Genomic DNA, 18,207 nt, shown 5'->3' on the forward strand with positions numbered 1-18,207 from the left:
GTCATCTGCTGAGGCAGATATTTTCTCCTGCTGTTATCAGATGGAGACATGGGGGAACAGTGAAAGGGAGACTTTTCACAAAACTGTGAAGAAGGGGAGGGAGCAAATGAATTTAACATGTGTAATGGAAAACTGATAAAATAGAAAGTTACTTCTGCTTACTTCCTGAAGGAGAAAGCGGGGAGGGAAGTAAAAAATACCATTCTTACCAAGTGGTTTTCAAAAGCAAACATCTAGGTTAACAATTTCATGAACTGGTGGCACTTCATTCAAGGAAGGGGCTTTGTATTGCAAATGTGAAACCTATCTTGGTTAGAATGCTTATTTTGATTACAAATGCCTCCCTTGCTCATAAATAACAACTGGTTGTTAGCGCTGCAAGAAGCTTAACTGGTAATTTTAAGCTTCATGTATGAAAACTCGGTTAACATTGGCCCTGTTCACATATCTCACTAACCATAGTTAAAAATCAACTTGGGTTTACTTAACTCTTCCACTCAGGAAACAAACCAGAGGAAGGATTAGCATTACATGCAAACCTGCACAGGTGCTTTTCCCCCCAAAACCAAATCATGAGAGGTAAGTTAAGAACACAGTTTTGTTTGGAAACAAACAAACCACGAGTCCTAGTTTGCACATAACATGAAGCCAGCCTATGGTTTGTTTCCTTCCTGAACTGGCAGGAGTAGTGGAGGTGTGAAGTGGGGGGCTTTTGATATTAAAAACAAAACTATGCAACTGTTTTGATTTTCACAGCTGAGTACCCTAGTAAAGTACAGGAGGGACCAGTCTAGATGTTTTAGGAGACACAGGGCTGCCACTTATTTGCACCCCTTGTAGTATCTAATTCAAACAATACATGATTTGTGCTGTGCAATGTCCTGTCCCTGCCTCAACATCATTGGCTGGCAAGGAACATGGGTAAAGAAACACACAGTGTGATAAAGAACACTGTAATGTTCAGAAGTTCACTTCATGTTCTTCTAGTAGTTCTGGCATATCAGAATCTGGAGCAGGGGATGCTTAAGGAATTTGGTATTTGCAAAATCCTGTATGAACAGTTCTGATCTGCACCTCATGGATGTATAGGAATTTAGGCTATAATCCTAGACACACTTACTTGGGAATAAGTTCCACTGAACTTTGTGGAACTTATTTCTGGGTATACATACACAGATTACACTGTAATAATAATAATAATAATAATAATAATAATAATAATAATAATAATATAATAATAATAATAATAATAATAATAATAATAATAATAATAATAATAATTTATTTATTTATACCCCACCCTCCTCCTCAGGGCAGCTAACACCAGTAAAATTACAATAAAAACATAATGTGGGGGGGGGGATGACACCAATTTAAGGCTGAAATGTTAGGCTGAAATCTCATACCTACTAACCTAAGAATAAGCTCCATTAAATGCAAAGGGACTCACTTCTGAGTAGAAGTGTATAGGATTAAGCTATTAGATTTTGGTGGTTTTTCGCATTTCCCATATGTGCCATGTGCCATTCTTGATTTTTAAGAGATTTTCAAAATATGTTCAAAAATGCATATTTTAAGAGAAACCATGTTTGTATTGAAACCATACAGTATTGAAATGCAAAATTTCATGTGGATTCTTTTAAAATGCAGATTAACATAGAAATGGGATGGAATAGACTTATGGGTGAACCCATACAAAGATGACATGAACCAGGAAAAGACTGATTTATCCACCCCTAACTTGGAGTAGTTCCAATCTGGGTTTCAGTCAGGTTCTCTCACTACAAGCTAAACTTGTTTAAGCCATAATAGGTTCTACCTGGCCTTACTCTACATTCCAAGGCTTTGCCCTGAATGCTTGCTGCAGAGCTATTCCTGAGAACCTAAAGTCAGTCAGAGTGTGTAAAGAGAGATGGAGCAACAGCAGGCTCTGTGCTTCTTATAATGTCTAGTTCACCCACAAGTGGCCCAGCAGACTTGAGCAAGGGAGCATGTTAGATAGCAATCCCCCACTGGCATTGCCACTGTCACTTCCTACTTTTGGCTTTTTATTGTCTTGTTTAACTCTGCTCAAAAGAATCTGCGCAAGTAACTATGGAGGGACTGTGTTGTTTCATATATAGCAGCATGTGCAACAATGGCACACTCAGCACAAGCTTAAGAACCTTGTTGCTTAGTGCACAAGTGTGAGCTACACAAATCAGGCAGGTCGACCAAGTAATATGTTGCAAGTTGTTTTCACACTGCCTTTTATATATATCAACAAGGTCAATTTTCACCATCTTAAACACACAATTTCTGGGGGCTGGTGAACCTCCTCCCAAAACATTTAGGGAGTTGGACATGCTACTGTTCTTAGCCCATTGGCAACCATACCGTCCATCAATGTCACTTCCCAGAATTGAAAAGACCATGCCCTGAGAAGTCATGTCCTGAGACCCATTCTCTTCTCCAGCCCTCTCTAGATTATTCTGCTTTTGGCATAAACACAAATCAATAGGAGTCTTGAATTTTCTCTATGCAGCAAAAACTGTGGGAGATGGAGCCAATCAATGAGATAAGGTTCTCTTGCAGCAGCTATTGTCCTTTAGAAGCAAATGAAGATATGGAATGTTTGAGGGCTGGTGCCAAACTCTACCCCTTATTGCCTCTTGGCATTTGCAAGCATACAAAATACACATCCCCACCCCCACGTTTTGAAAAAGATAATGAACTGAATCACAAGCAGATAATACAATTCTGATTGAATAAATAAAAGGTGCATCGCATTCACAGAGACTCTTCATCTTTATTGCTTGATTTAGAGATATGCAAAATGTGTGTTCAGTGCAATGAAAATTTAGGCTTAAATGTCAAGGCTTGTGCTTTAATGTTTTTGTCAATTATATGGTAAACTTCTAAAGCTGAACTGTGGCATAAATTTTAAAGCTGAACTGAGCCCTCGCCATTTGAGGCTGATAACAAGACAACAATAACCAGATAACCAACTGCAGAGTATTTCAACAGCTTCCAGGTGCAGAGAAAGAAAGGAGGCCAGTACATCATGTTCCCAGAATTAACACAGAAGAGCGTAGATGGAGGCCCACTTTGAACATGCAGCTGAGTTTAAGAGCTCGCTTTAGGCACATGGTGGAACTCAGTGTCACACCAGTACACATGTTCCATCTGCGCAAGCACATAAAATAGTACAATCCTCCTCTCTTTCGCCCATGCACTTTTCTGGGGGTTCTTTGGGGGATATGGGGGGAAGAGAGGGCTTCTGCTGACAGGGTTCATAGGTGAATTATGCACATAATGTTAAAAAAGAGCCCAGTTTAGACACAACGCTAACGCCCTAGAGCAAGGGTGAAGAATCTCCACCCCCCCAAACCTAATTAGGCCCGATTCAGGTCCCAGTTTGGTCCACAAGACAGTTTCACCGTAACATGCCCACCTGCCTGATATCACATGAGGGGCTGGTCATGCTATGGCTCCCAAGGAACATTGGGAGGATTAAACTGAGCTCCCAACTGTTCCTTTGCAACTGGGGCTTACTGTCAGTGCCAACTGATGCTGAAAGCATGGCTTCTTAATCCCAGCTTTGTCCATCTGCAGGGGCGGATTGGATTCAGATTGTGCTTTCAGACAGGCTTGTTTCTTCTGCAGACAGCTTGCCATGCCTGAAAATGGACTTCAAAGGGGCTTGTTATAATTGCTAGCCAGCTGATAATGATGTGAGGTGTTTGACAGGTGGGAGGCTCTGCCTACATATCAAAGTTGGCCCACAGGGATCAGTGAGATAAGAATGTAGCCCACCAGCTAGATCCAGTTCCCCACCTTGAGTCTGAGGCACACGGTCCTTTCCCTCTGCTCCTTCATGTGCAAAGCAAGGAGATAAAAAACTTCTACTTTTGGTTTTGAAGAAATCACTGTTTTCCATTACCTCAGAACTGGCAAAACTGCAGTTTGATGTAACTCTAGCTAGCTCATAGACACTAGGATAAGTATATGCTTCCAGTCCCCCCCCCCCCCAACCACAGATAGAATAAACCACCATTTCCCTAGATGTTAACAAGTAACGTTGGTTTGTCAAATCTGAAAGTGAAAGCTTCCAGTTACCTCCCTTCACGTGCAAAGGCTTGCCATGGCTTCTCCTTGCAATGTTCAGGGCCAACCTAAGGCCTCTGGCTTCCTAAGGCAACGGAACAATATGGTGTTCCTCTCCCATTCCATGTACAGAAGCTTACTAGGCTGACAAATGAATCTTACTTCCACACTGGCAAAGGGCATTCTCTGGAGACAGCAAGTTAGGTAAGGCATGCAGGAAAGGCAGGCCACATGGCATGGCCAGTTCTGTCATCCTGACATCTCACCACTGCTTCCTACCCCCAGCATTGCCACACGAGGCAGGAGTCTCACTCTTTCTAATGGAAGAGCATTATGATTTATCATTATGTCTGAAGCAGGCCAGAGTCTCCCTCCAGCAGTAGTTTAAAGAGAGAAAGAAAACCACACAACCCTCTACCCCCCCCCACCTTTCTCAAGCCTGTTCTAATTCGAAATAATACGATTCATGACCACTATCCACAAGAAGCTAATTATTCAAAAGCTGAAGCCTAATTTCACATAACTCCTACTGCCTTGGGATATCATTAGCAATAACTACACCAGAGAGCACTGCATACACTGCAGGATATGTGATGCAAATTCAACGCAAGGCCTACCAGGTGGGGGGGGGGTGATCTTATCATGCCTGCTGTCTAGCCCCTTTCTCCCTCATAGCACAGTGGCTTTTAGAGCCTGTGAGCTGGGAAATCTCATCTCAGGTATGAGCACAGTGGGTGGCCCTTGGGAATCCACACTATCTTTGACTTAAATGTCATATCCACGGCATGCATTTAAAGCGCACTTACTCCACTTTAAAAGTGGAACTGTAGTTTGTTAAGGGTGCTGATCTAGGGGAGCTACCCTTCCATTCAAAAAACTGTGGTTCCCAGGATTCACTGCAGCTGTTAAAGTGGTATAAACTGAGATATGGCATGGATGTGACCTTGGCCTCCACTCCTACCTGTGGCATGGGTGTGATCCCCTCTAGAACTATCTTATACGGCTGTTGAAGCCAGTGTGGTACAGTGGTTAGAGTGTCAGACTAGGAACAGGGAGACCAAAGTTCAGATCCCCAGTCTGCCACATGTACCCTTGGGCCAGTCACTGTCTCTCAACCTAACCTACCTCACAGGGTTGTTGTGGGGATTCAATGAGGAGAGGGAGAGCCAGTGTGGTGTAGTGGTTAAGAGCGGTAGACTCGTAATCTGGTGAACCGGGTTCGCGTCTCTGCTCTTCCACATGCAGCTGCTGGTTGACCTTGGGCTAGTCACACTTCTTGGAAGTCTCTCAGCCCCACTCACCTCACAGAGTGTTTGTTGTGGGGGAGGAAGGAAAGGAGAATGTTAGCCATTTTTAAACTCCTTCGGGTAGTGATAAAGCGGGATATCAAATCCAAACTCTTCTTCTACATGCTACTTTGAGCTCCTTGGAGAACAAGGTAGGATATAAATGCAATAAATAAATGCAAAATAACTAATAAACTAATTGATAACTAGTTACTGTGTAATCAAAAATGCATTCTTGCATCCATCTCTAGCAATGGAAATTTCTTTTCAGTTCTGCAGCTGAACATTAGAAACTCTTTAGGGCTTTGTTCCTATGTCCACCACCTCTCCTGCCATCCCCATAAAGTATAGTATCATGCCGGCCTTTACTGGTTATCTTTCCATTGTCTTTTATAAGCAAGGTGACGGGGAAACAAACATCAAAAGCACCATTCCAGAACACAGCCATTGAAACTGGGATTAAGGAGCGGCAGGGTGTGGCAACAGAGAAATTGTCATGCATGTCAGGAATGTGCAAAAATTAATGCTCTTGGTTTCTCTTGTTCAAAGGAGCCCAGAGGGTGGCACTGTGGGTAAAAGCCTCAGCGCCTAGGGCTTGCCGATCAAAAGGTCGGCGGTTCGAAATCCCGCGGCGGGGTGTGCTCCCGCTGCTCGGTCCCAGCGCCTGCCAACCTAGCAGTTCGAAAGCACCCCCGGGTGCAAGTAGACAAATAGGGACCACTTACTGGCGGGAAGGTAAACGGCGTTTCTGTGTGTGCTGTGCTGGCTCGCCAGATGCAGCTTTGTCACGCTGGCCACGTGACCCGGAAGTGTCTCTGGACAGCGCTGGCCCCCGGCCTCTTGAGTGAGATGGGCGCACAACCCCAGAGTCTGTCAAGACTGGCCCGTACGGGCAGGGGTACCTTTACCTTTACTTTATGCACACTATATATTTAAAACACGTTTTCCCCACTCCTAAGAATCCCAGGAACTGTAGTTTGTTAAGGTTGATGGGAATTGTAGTTTAGTTAAAGGGTTAAAGTAGGGGAAAGTGTCTTAAATGTGGTTTAATGTGTGACGTGTACATATACCTTGAGCAGTCAGACTTTTGGTTACAAAGAACTTACAAAGTTCCTGCTTGTCTCCAGGTGTGCTGTGCAATACCAGACATCATCCTGGCTCCTACTTGTGCACTGCAGTCCTCCTGCTGATTTTATAACCTCAAATAGCTTCACCTACAGCAGTAACCTCTTAATCTGTTTCTGCTTCTCCTCCTCCAGCTGTCAGCAGTATCATCACCAGGCCTGAGGAGGCCAAGATTATTATTCCGTCTGAAGCCTGTTTCACTTCTACCTGCATTGCAACACAAATCCTACGGTAGCCTCTGCTTATGAGAAGGAAGCATCTGCCTGGCAACTTCTCCTTCTATAGTTCTAGAGTCTCAGAATAGTCAGACAAAGGTGAGGTACATGTGAGTGTTCAGGTTATTTGTAGTACTTGCACCGCACTGTGTGTGCATGTGTGCACGCACGCTTGCACTGAAGGAATGGGTTTCCAAAATCTAAAATCTGACTGCGCAGGGATGACACATCTGGGTCTTATCTTACCCCCTGACTACACTGACGCACAGACCTTGTCAGCCCCCCGGGAATGGCGCCAGGAGTACTCTTAGAGTTGGTGACCTTCTTACCCTTACAAGATAAGGAATATGATACCCAGATGTGTCATCCCTGGTCTCTCCACTTTGGAACTGACAAGGCCATTCATTAGGTGTCACAAACTGATAAAGGAGAGAGCTTTGTTTATACAGTTGTGTTCTTGTTACGCATTTGCTCAAGTGCTCAAGTTAATGGGTTTTAGCTAATGCACCCTTGGAGAAGGAAAAATGAGGATTTTGGGGCCCGTTTCAGACCGCCTGCGCAATCAGATTTTAGATTTTGGAAACCCATTCCTTCAGCACATGTGTGAATGCTGCAGGATTCAGATGTACATAAAGATGTACACTTCCAAATACTTTCAAGCCTGGCCTGCACAAACAGGCCTTAGGTCATTTTCAGACAGCCTGTTCTTTTTGAGCATTCATCCTGATTTTGTTTGTAAGCAATGCCCACTGTTTATAGATCATACATTCCAATCTGTTCGACATGATCAGGAACATGATCAATGGTAAGAGGCCTAATCATGGTGTAAGAAAATACTTAATAAACAGGTCGCTCCTGGGAGATGCCTCTTTCCCCTATAAATTAAGCTGGGGTATAAATAGCTTTCCTGCAAATGGGGATGAAGAATGTTCTGTGTTCCATATCACCTCTTGTGCCCAACTAAGGAAACAGGGGTCTGGGCTTCTATGTTTACTTGGTTTTGCCTGCCAGTGCCATACTGTATTTGTTGTTGCGCATTTCCTGCCTCTTTGCTATCTGTACTTTGTGTAGGTCAAAACACTTTCCTCCTTTAGATTCTTCATATGAAAAGGCATACAGTGTTATGCCAGTGCTAAGGGGCTATGTCCTTACTCATTCCTCTTTTACTAGTTGCTGCATCATGTGCTTCCCAGGATATCAAGGTTGGTGTGTTGTGTTTGGGTGTTGCTATGGCAACACAGGCCTGTGGGACCAAAGAGTCCTAGTAGTGTTCTTGCTGTTTGCTTTCCCTGTGGAGACAGTGTTTGTGTTATTCTGTTGTAGGGTTTATTCTAATTCTGTATTTTCTTCTCCAGTGAAATAGACTGCCCCCTCCCCCCTACCCCACTCTGTGAATGACATAGCAGTATATTAGGCTGCATTCAGACATGGTATTTAAAGCATTAGCTTTAGGGATTCTTGTGGCAGTGCTTCTTGTTAAGTTGTGGGTGAACATATCAGATGACACAGCGATACTTCAAACAGCTCTTCTTTATTCAGAGGCCACAACAGAACTGAACTGAAGAGCTCAGTCAGCCTGCTTATATAGAGCTCCAGAACAATGTAACTGTAGCAACTTTCTAAAACTATCCAATCACTGAACGTCACTTTCGATCCTTCATTTGCATACAAACTATCCAATCACTGAATGTCACTTTCGATCCTTCATTTGCATAACTATCTACAGTATCCCCCTGCTGGTCCAGGGTGAGAACTTCAGTACATAACACTTCTGTCCAGATTTCTAATGTTCCTATCACACTGTCCCATCCACTCAACAGTTGTTAGGGGGGGGACCAGATGCCTGTGAGAAGCCTGCAAGCAGGACATGGGTGCAGCAGTGCTCTCCTCACTAGTAATTCTTAGCAACTGGTATTCAGAGAGACACTGTCTCCAACGGCCCAGAGCTGCTTCCCACCTCCTTCCCTTCTGCTCTCAGCCCCACTCTCAGCTTCCTCCACAACAGATTGTTCTCAACATTGGAGGGGAGCAAAGGGACCTGGGCCCCTTATACTTGGTGCCTATGGCAGGGGTCAGCAAACATTTTTAGCAGGGGGCCGGTCCACTTTCCCTCAGACCTTGTGGGGGGGGGGGCAGACTATATGGGGGGGGATGAATGAATTCCTATGCCCCACAAATAACCTAGGGATGCATTTTAAATAAAAACACACATTCTACTCATGTAAAAACACGCTGATTCCTGGACAGTCCGCTGGCCGGATTTAGTAGGCGATTGGGCCGGATCAGGCCCCTGGGTCTTAGTTTGCCTACCCATGGCCTATGGTCTTGTGGTTATTTGGCCAAACGGAGGGCTACTTCAGGTTGACGGCAAATGAGGTGGTAAACCTGCGCTTGAACTGCATCGCTTTGCAATGCAAATGGGGACTCCCATGATAGAATTCCCCTCCCTCCGAAAAAGAAGAAAAGACAAATGGTTTTTGCTCATAGAATGCTGGCTCTCATGGTTAAAGGTCCTATCCTACTTCTATTCTTCCTCATGAGTATCCTGACATGGGCACCCACACCTGCAGTGGTATAGTCCAGAGAGGTTACCCATAACTACTCATTGCTGCTTGTCAGAAGTAGGCTGTCAGAAGTAGGCTATCGTACGTACATGCATGGGAATTACAGCTGCCATATGTACATTCTTGGGCTTTTTAAAGTATATTGAAATATACTTGGAGTCGAATGTGGATTTCATGCTCTTTATTCAGTTCATGGTAGTGAGGAATGAAAGTTCCCCCCAAATATCTGCTTTATATAAATTATTTACACAATGGGCAGCACATGATTGGCTAATTCAGGGATTCTCTTGTAGGCCAATCAGGTTGCGGATTCACTTCCACCTGGAGCTGGATTGGGTGGCTCCTGCGGACCAATCATACTGCTGCATTCTGAATCCTATTGTTCTAGGACCAATCAGACTGCTGAATTTTGGATCCTATTGTTCTAGGACCAATCAGACTGCTGCATTTTGGATCCTATTCAACTCAGTACATAACATATATTTAGTCACCATGAGGCATTCTCTGTTTTGTGCAATAATATTATATAGAATGTGCTCCATTTCTGTTACTGAGAATCACATACAGTGGTACCTTGGGTTAAGAACTTAATTCTTTCCGGAGGTCCGTTCTTAACCTGAAAATGTTCTTAACCTGAAGCACCACTTTAGCTAATGGGGCCTCTCGCTGCCGCCGCGCCGCTGGAGCACAATTTCTGTTCTCATCCTGAAGCAAAGTTCTTAACCCGAGGTACTATTTCTGGGTTAGCGGAGTCTGTAACCTGAAGCGTCTGTAACCTGAAGCGTGTGTAACCCAAGGTACCACTGTACTAACAATTTCCAGAGGGGTGTTGCTCTGCTATTGGTCTCAAGGTGACCAGCCTTTAAGAAAGGAGTTTCAAAGAAAGGCTCCAGCATAAAACTGCATTAAGAAGTTCAACTTTATTCATTTGTGTCTGAACAGAGGCAATGCTTTTCTTTGCAACTACAGGTGTTAATTTACAGTATTCAGTATTACAAAGTTGATTGTTTTATGTCTTATCACTGCTGTTGCAAGGTGTCACTGTGCTTATCTTACATATATTCTAGCTCTGGTTGAATTGTCACTATCTGGAGTTTTCGTATTTTATGTGCCTCTGGCTTGACTGTTTACAATCCCCTCCCCTTATCACCATGTGTACAAGTAAGAATTATACTTCATACTTCAGATGAAGTGAATTCTAGTACGTGGAAGTTTATGCCATAATAAATTTTGTTAGTCTGTATAGTGCCACAAGACTCTTAGTCAGCAGCCTTACCTCATCCTGAGAGAGTCTGATTATACTAACACTTTTGAAAATATATAAAAGGATGTCACATAGAGGAGGGAGAAAGGTTGTTTTCTGCTGCTCCAGAGAAGCGGACACGGAGCAATGGATTCAAACTACAAGAAAGAAGATTCCACCTAAACATTCGGAAGAACTTCCTGACAGTAAGAGCTGTTCGACAGTGGAATTTGCTGCCAAGGAGTGTGGTGGAGTCTCCTTCTTTGGAGGTCTTTAAGCAGAGGCTTGACAACCATATGTCAGGAGTGCTCTGATGGTGTTTCCTGCTTGGCAGGGGGTTGGACTCGATGGCCCTTGGGGTCTCTTCCAACTCTATGATTCTATGATTCTATGATTCTATTCTATGAAATATATGATATATTATCTTCAATACAGTGACTCAAGTTCGCTTTAACATCTCACAGCTATACTTGACCTTCTTTTGATAATCTGTGTTTTGGTGCTGCTGAGTCCTGTATGGCTAGCATGTTTATTACTAAAATCCTAGGAGATTTCCCAAGTTGCTGCAGAGACTTTGTGCCTTGTCATAATAATAATAATAATAACAGTACCGAATCGGTGGCACATCCCCTTCTGGCTTGTCCTCTTTATAAAGACTCAAGGAATGAGATCATCACCCCTCTTTTATTGTCCATTCCGGGTCGCCCAACCACTGCCACAGTGTCCTTTCTCTTGACAGATCAATCAGAATAGGTGACAGCAAAGGTTGCAAGGTTTTTAGCTGGGGCAATCAGAATAAGATCCACTATTTGACTACTGATTCAAAACCCTAAAGTGTATTTTATATAATTTCTATTCTTTCTATATTGTATAGTTGTTTTATTGCTATGGCTGATGCAAATACAGATGCATTCATAATAATAATAATGATAATGATAATAATAGTATTTATACACCGCCCAACTGGCTGGATTTCTCCAGCTTCGAACAAAATGTTAAAAATACATTAAATGTTAAAATACATTAACACATCAGTCATTAAAAATGTCCCTAAACAGATGCCTCTAGATGTCTTCTAAAAGTCAGATAGTTGTTTGTTTCCTTGACATCTGATGGGAGGGCGTTCCACAGGGCGGGCGCCACTACCGAGAAGGCCCTCTGCCTGGTTCCCTGTAACTTTGCTTATTGCAGTGAGGGAACCACCAGAAGGCCCTCGGCGTTGGACCTCAGTGTTTGGGCTGAACAATGGGGGTGGAGACGCTCCTTCAGGTGTACTGGGCCGAGGCCCTTTAGGGCTTTAAAGGTCAGCACCAACACTATGAATTGTGCTCAGAAACGTATTGGGAGCCAATGTGGGTCTTTCAAGACCAGTGTTATGTGGTCTTGGCAGCCGCTCCCAGTCACCAATCTAGCTGCCGCATTCTGGATTAGCTGTAGTTTCCGGGTCACCTTCAAAGGTAGCCCCACGCAGAGCACATTGCAGTAGTCCAAGCGGGAGATAACCAGAGCATGCACTACTCTTGCGAGACAGTCCACAGGCAGGTAGGGTCTCAGCCTGCGTACCAGATGGAGCTGGTAGACAGCTGCCCTGGACACAGAACTGACCTGTGCCTCCATGGACAGCTGTGAGTCCAAAATGACTCCCAGGCTGCGTACCTTCCTTCAGGAGCACAGTTACCCTATTCAGGACCAGGGAGTCCTCCACACCAGCCCGCCCCCTGTCCCCCCAAAACAGTACTTCTGTCTTGTCAGGATTCAACTTCAATCCATTAGCCGCCATCCATCCTCCAACTGCCTCCAGACACTCACACAGGACCTTCACTGCCTTCACTGGTTCCAATTTGAAAGAGAGGTAGAGCTGGGTATCATCCGCATACTGATGGACACCCAGTCCAAACCCCCTGATGATCTCTCCCAGTGGCTTCATGTAGATGTTGAAAAGCATGGGGGAGAGGACGGAACCCTGAGGTACCCCACAAGTGAGAGCCCAGGGGTCCGAACACTCATCCCCCCATACCACTTTCTGGACACGGTCCAGGAGGAAGGAGTGGAACCACTGTATAACAGTGCCCCCAGCTCCCAACTTTTCTAGACGGTCCAGAAGGATATCATGGTCGATGGTATCAAAGGCTGCTGAGAAATCCAGCAGAACTAGGAAACAGCTCTTACCTTTGTCCCTAGCCTGCCGGAGATCATTGACCAGTGTGACCAAGGCAGTTTCAGTCCCATAATGAGGGCTGAATCCCGACTGGAAGGGATCCAAATGGCCCGCATCCTCCAGGCGTGCTTGGAGTTGTTCAGCAACCACCCGCTCAATCACCCTGCCCAAGAATGGAAGATTTGAGACTGGGCGATAGTTGGCCATATTGGCTGGGTCTAAAGATGTTTTTTTAAGAAGCGGTTTAATAACTGCCTCTTTCAGTGGGTCTGGGAAGGCTCCCTCACAGAGCGAAGCATTCACCACCCCGCAGAGCCAGCCCTTCCCAGCTTGCTTTTATTAGCCAGGATGGGCAAGGATCAAGGAGACAGGTGGTTGGTTTCACTCGTCCCAGCAGCCTGTACACATCCTCAGAGGTAACAGATTGGAACTGATTCCATGCAACTTGATTAGACAGGACTCTAGCACTCTCTCGCCTCGGCCCTGCTCTCATGGTGGAGTCTACCTCTTTCCGAATCTGAGCAACTTTATCTGCAAAAAACTTTGCAAAATCGTGGCAGGAGATCTTGGGTTCTTTACCAGGCCCCGATGACAAAGGTGGTTCCGTTAAATTGCGAACCACCTGAAAGAGTCTCCTGCTGCTATTTTCTGCATATGCAATAGAGGCGGTGAAGAAAGTCCTCTTCGTCGTCGCTATCGCCACTTGGTAGGCTCGACGTTGAGCTCTAACCTGTGTCAGGGCTGATTCAAAATGAGTTTTCCGCCACTGGCGCTCTAGCCGTCTCAGCGACTGTTTCATTGCCCTCAGCTCCGGGGAGAACCACAGGGCTGTCCGGGCTTCATGCAATCGGAGAGGGCGCTTCGGAGCCAGAAAGTCGATAGCCCTGGTTAACTCCGCATTCCAGCGGGCCACCAGGGAATCACCTGAAAGGCCATCAACATGGGATAAAACATCCCCTACCACTCTCTGGAAACCATTTGGATCCATTAAGTGGTGGGGGCGGACCATCCGAATTGGTCCCACCTCCCTGCAGAGGGGAAGGGTTGTGGAGAAGTCCAGTTGCACCAGGAAGTGATCTGACCATGGCACTTCTTTTGTTTCACTTTTACTTAATGTCAGATCAGCAACATCCATAGATGTGAACACCAGGTCTAAGGCATGTCCCCGGCAATGAGTTGGGCCAAACATATTCAGGGACAGCCCCATGGAGGACATGCTTTCCACAAAGTCCCAAGCGGCCCCTTGTAAGGTCATGTCGGCATGGATGTTAAAATCCCCTAGGACAACCAAGCTAGGTGTCTCCAGGAGCACATCCACCACAACCTGAAGCAGCTCGGCCAGGGAATCCTTGGTGCAGCGGGGAGGTCGGTACACCAAAAGGAATCCTGTACTCTTCCTATTGCCCAGCTTCCAAAACATGCACTCAGAGAACTGGGTCTTCCCAATAGGACGCCCAGTGTAAACTAGTGACTTCCTAAAAATCACTGCAACCCCACCACCCCGCCGCCCATATAACCTGCATTGCTGTGCATACGAGAAACCTGGTGGACAAGCAGCAGCAAGGACAGGCCCATCTGCTTCATCCAACCAAGTCTCTGTCAAACATGCCAGGTCAAGTCCTCTATCCACGATCAAGTCGTGGATGGCAGTGGTCTTATGAATCATTGACCTGGTATTACACAGCAGCACCTTCATCTCATGCGGGTCTCCCCTGTTGATTCCAGTATCCATCTGGTCAAGACCAGACCTGGAGGCAAGGATAGTCTTCAAATAACAACTAAACCTGCCTCCTTGGTAATGACATAGTCTGGTCTTAACATAACTCCTTCTACTACCTGTGATCACTGAGATTGGGTGTCTCAGTGCACCCCCCCCCATGGAACCTGCCCCAGCCATTCTGTTGGCTGGGGCTCACTCCCCAGCAGCCCTGACCCTCTCCCCTTAACCAAATACAAACTATATGAAACAATAGATAAAGGTAAAAGGTAGGTGTCCCTCCAGTCCCCCAGGAATCACTGAAGTAGGGCAGGGCAAGCCTGGGTCTTTCCCCCCGTAAGCCAGATGAAAAGAGCCTTCAGCACTCACAGCCGGTAGGTGCCTCTGCAGTCCCCCAGGAGTCATTGAAGTAGGGCAGGGTGAGCCTGCCCAGCCCCCACAGCCAGATGGAAAGGGCCTTCCAGGTAGCAGCCTTCAGCACTCACAGCCAGTAGGTGTCCCTCCAGTCCCCCAGGAATCACTGAAGTAGGGCAGGGTGAGCCTGGGTCCTTCCCCCATAGGCCAGGTGGAAAGGGCCTTCTAGGGAGCGGCCTTCAGCATGCACAGCCGGTAGGTACCTCTGCAGTCAGGCTGAAAATGCTTGCTGCAAACAAAGCTGTATGCAGAGAGCCTTTTATACCAGATTATTCCAGCACTGCATGTATCATCTACTATGAGATGGAATAAAGTTTGCTCATATGATAGATGAACAGAAGGTTTACAGCCTTTTCCGAGTTCTCACCGAAAGAGCTTTGAAAAGAAAAACGAGTGAAATGCAAAGGGAATTAACCTTCCCAATCTTCATTCTGGTGATAAGAAGGAGCATCATATACCACTGGGTCCATATCAGGTGCAATAAAATCATCCTTTGAAATACAATGGTCTTGTTTATCAGCAGCATAGTGGGTGACATGGTGGTTCTATGCAGTTGAGGACTACAGTGATAATGATGGTAAATCAACAAGGTAGGTCAGGTCTGAATCACTCCAACAAATCCAAGTGTGTCATACTGTATAGGAGGCAGAAAGGACAGTTCGTAACAAAGCCCGTCAAAAACAAGGATGTACAGGTGGAACCCTCCCTCCTTCTCGTCTCTCCACATGCACCCTAAATCTGTTCTGGGGTTTTCGCCAACCTTCCAAAGCAGATTTTTGAGGTGCACAGGGAAAGGAGAGGGAGGGAAAATTCTGTTGTGCAAGCAGAAGTCCTTGTGTGACTGGGACGGTCTCATTAGATGCAACCCAACAATTACAAACAAAAGATTAATGAATTTAAGAAGAGCCTTGCTGGATTAAAGCAAAGTCCCTTCTGGTCCAGCATCCCAGACCCTGCTATCATCATCTGAAGCTCTTCTTTGTGTGCCCCCTCCACAAGATGTCTCTTGACATCTAGTTATACTTAACAGAAATACTTTCCAGGGGATTTCCCCCACTTACAGTCCAAATAGCAACACATTGAAAAAAGTGCACCATTTTTAAATATATAAAACATATCCTAGTCTCACACTGTCACTGTCATTTAAACAGAGAGAAATGGAACACTCTGCCAACTCCGAAGAGGGATATATTTGACTGAATATTGTATCCTAAGGAAATCTGGCATCCTGATAACAAACATATTATATGAAAACAGGTAATTACATGGGCACTGGAGTGATCCATGTGGTATGCAGCTTGCAAAAGTTGCTGTGCTTAGGTGATGTCAACACATTAAAATGTTTAAAGACAGTGGTCTTCAGTGGAGAAGCTGCAATGTTTGAATCAGGCCTCACTACGAATAACTATAAGGGGAAAGCTTTGTTTTCAACTTCTCCAGTCACTCCAAGCTCACTGTAACTGCCCTTACTGTTATACTTTGTTTTTTTTTATAAAATTTTTATTGGTTTTACAAAATTTTAAAAAGACAAACAAACACTAAAAGTGACAAACATACACGTATAGTTTCAAACATATTTTCATATAAACCTCTTTTCTTGGACTTCCCCATACCCCCCCTCTCTGCATCCCAATGTCCATACTTCAACTAGCAACACCCCATTGTTACTTTCAAATCTCTGTCATCTTAGTCCTCTTTTATATTCTAACCTTATATCCCTGTACCCCTTTGTTTCTGAAAACCACGACATTTTAGCACTCATTAAGTTTGTAGTGGTCCTTAAGGTAACTTTTAAATTTTCTCCAGTCCTCTTCCACCGTCTCTTTTCGTTGGTCACGGATTCTGCCTGTCATCTCGGCCAATGTCATATAGTCCATCACTTTCATCTGCCATTCTTCCAGAGTGGGTAGATCTTGTGTCTTCCAATACTTTGCGATGAGTATTCTTGCTGCTGTTGTAGCGTACATGAAAAAAGTTCTATCCTTCTTTGTCACCAGTTGGCCGACAATGCCCAAGAGAAAGGCCTCTGGCTTTTTAGAGAAGGTACATTTAAGTACCTTTTTCATTTCATTATAGATCATTTCCCAGAAGGCCTTAATCTTCGGGCATGTCCACCAAAGGTGATAGAAGGTACCTTCAGTCTCTTTACACTTCCAACATTTATTATCAGGCAAATGATAGATTTTTGCCAGCTTGACTGGGGTCATGTACCACCTGTATACCATTTTCATAATGTTTTCCTTTAAGGCATTACATGCCGTAAATTTAATACCGGTGTTCCATAACCATTCCCAGTCAGCTGACATAATGTTATGTCCAACATCCTGAGCCCACTTAACCATAGCCGATTTAACTGTTTCATCCTGTGTGTTCCATTTCAACAGCAAGTTATACATTCTAGATAAATTCTTAGTATTGGGTTCTAACAGTTCGGTTTCTAATTTTGATTTCTCCACCTGGAAACCAATTTTCCTGTCCTGTTTAAAAAATTCCATTATTTGACGATATTGGAACCAATTTTCTACTTTGTGCTTCAGTTTCTCCTGACTTTGTAGTTTGAACCTATCTCCATCCTGTTCTAAAATTTCCCAATACTTCGGCCATCCGACCTCCATATTGAGTTTCTTCACTGCTTTAGCCTCCACTGGTGAGACCCATCTAGGGGTTTTATTTTCCAATAGGTCTTTATATCTTACCCAAACATTAAACAATGCTTTTCTCACAATATGATTTTTAAAGGCACTGTTAACTTTATCATACCAAAGGTATGCATGCCAACCAAAAACATTATTAAAACCTTCCAGATCCAAGATGTCCGTGTTCTCGAGGAGCATCCATTCTTTCAGCCAGCAAAAAGCTGCTGCCTCATAGTACAATTTTAGGTCCGGCAGGGCTAACCCCCCTCTTTCTTTAGCATCTGTCAATATCTTAAATTTAATTCGGGGCTTTTTGCCCTGCCAGACAAATTTCGAAATGTCTTTGTGCCACCTCTTAAAACATTCCATCTTGTCAAGAATCTGCAAGGTCTGAAACAAAAATAACATTCTAGGCAATACATTCATTTTAATTACTGCAATTCGGCCTAACATTGACAATTTCAAATTTGACCATATTTCTAGATCTTTTTTAATTTCTGACCAACATTTTTCATAGTTGTCCTTAAACAAATTCACATTCTTAGATGTTAAGTAAACCCCTAGGTATTTCACCTTCTTTACCACAGTCAAACCTGTTTCCTCTTGAAATTTCTCCTTTTCCATATCTGTTAAGTTTTTCCCTAAAACTTTAGTTTTTTGCTTGTTCAACTTAAATCCAGCTACCTGGCCAAACTGTTGTATTATTTCTAAAACCTTTTTCGTACTAGTGTTTGGCTCTTGCAAAGTCAATACTAGGTCATCT

General features: G+C 44.4%; 1 long non-coding RNA gene across 1 annotated transcript in view; it reads left to right on the forward strand.

The window, feature by feature from the left end:
* The window catches only part of LOC310703529, a 93,885-nt gene extending 87,080 nt beyond the window's left edge, over window positions 1-6,805 (forward strand). Inside the window, exon 4 of the long non-coding RNA XR_014524225.1 lies at window positions 6,632-6,805. This is a non-coding gene — a long non-coding RNA (uncharacterized lncRNA). The remainder of the gene's footprint in view (window positions 1-6,631) is intronic.
* The last annotated feature ends 11,402 nt before the right edge of the window (window positions 6,806-18,207 follow it).

Source organism: Podarcis liolepis (assembly GCF_965112155.1).
Source record: "Podarcis liolepis genome assembly, chromosome: 3".
In the NCBI taxonomy this organism is placed as follows: Eukaryota; Metazoa; Chordata; class Lepidosauria; order Squamata; family Lacertidae; genus Podarcis; species Podarcis liolepis.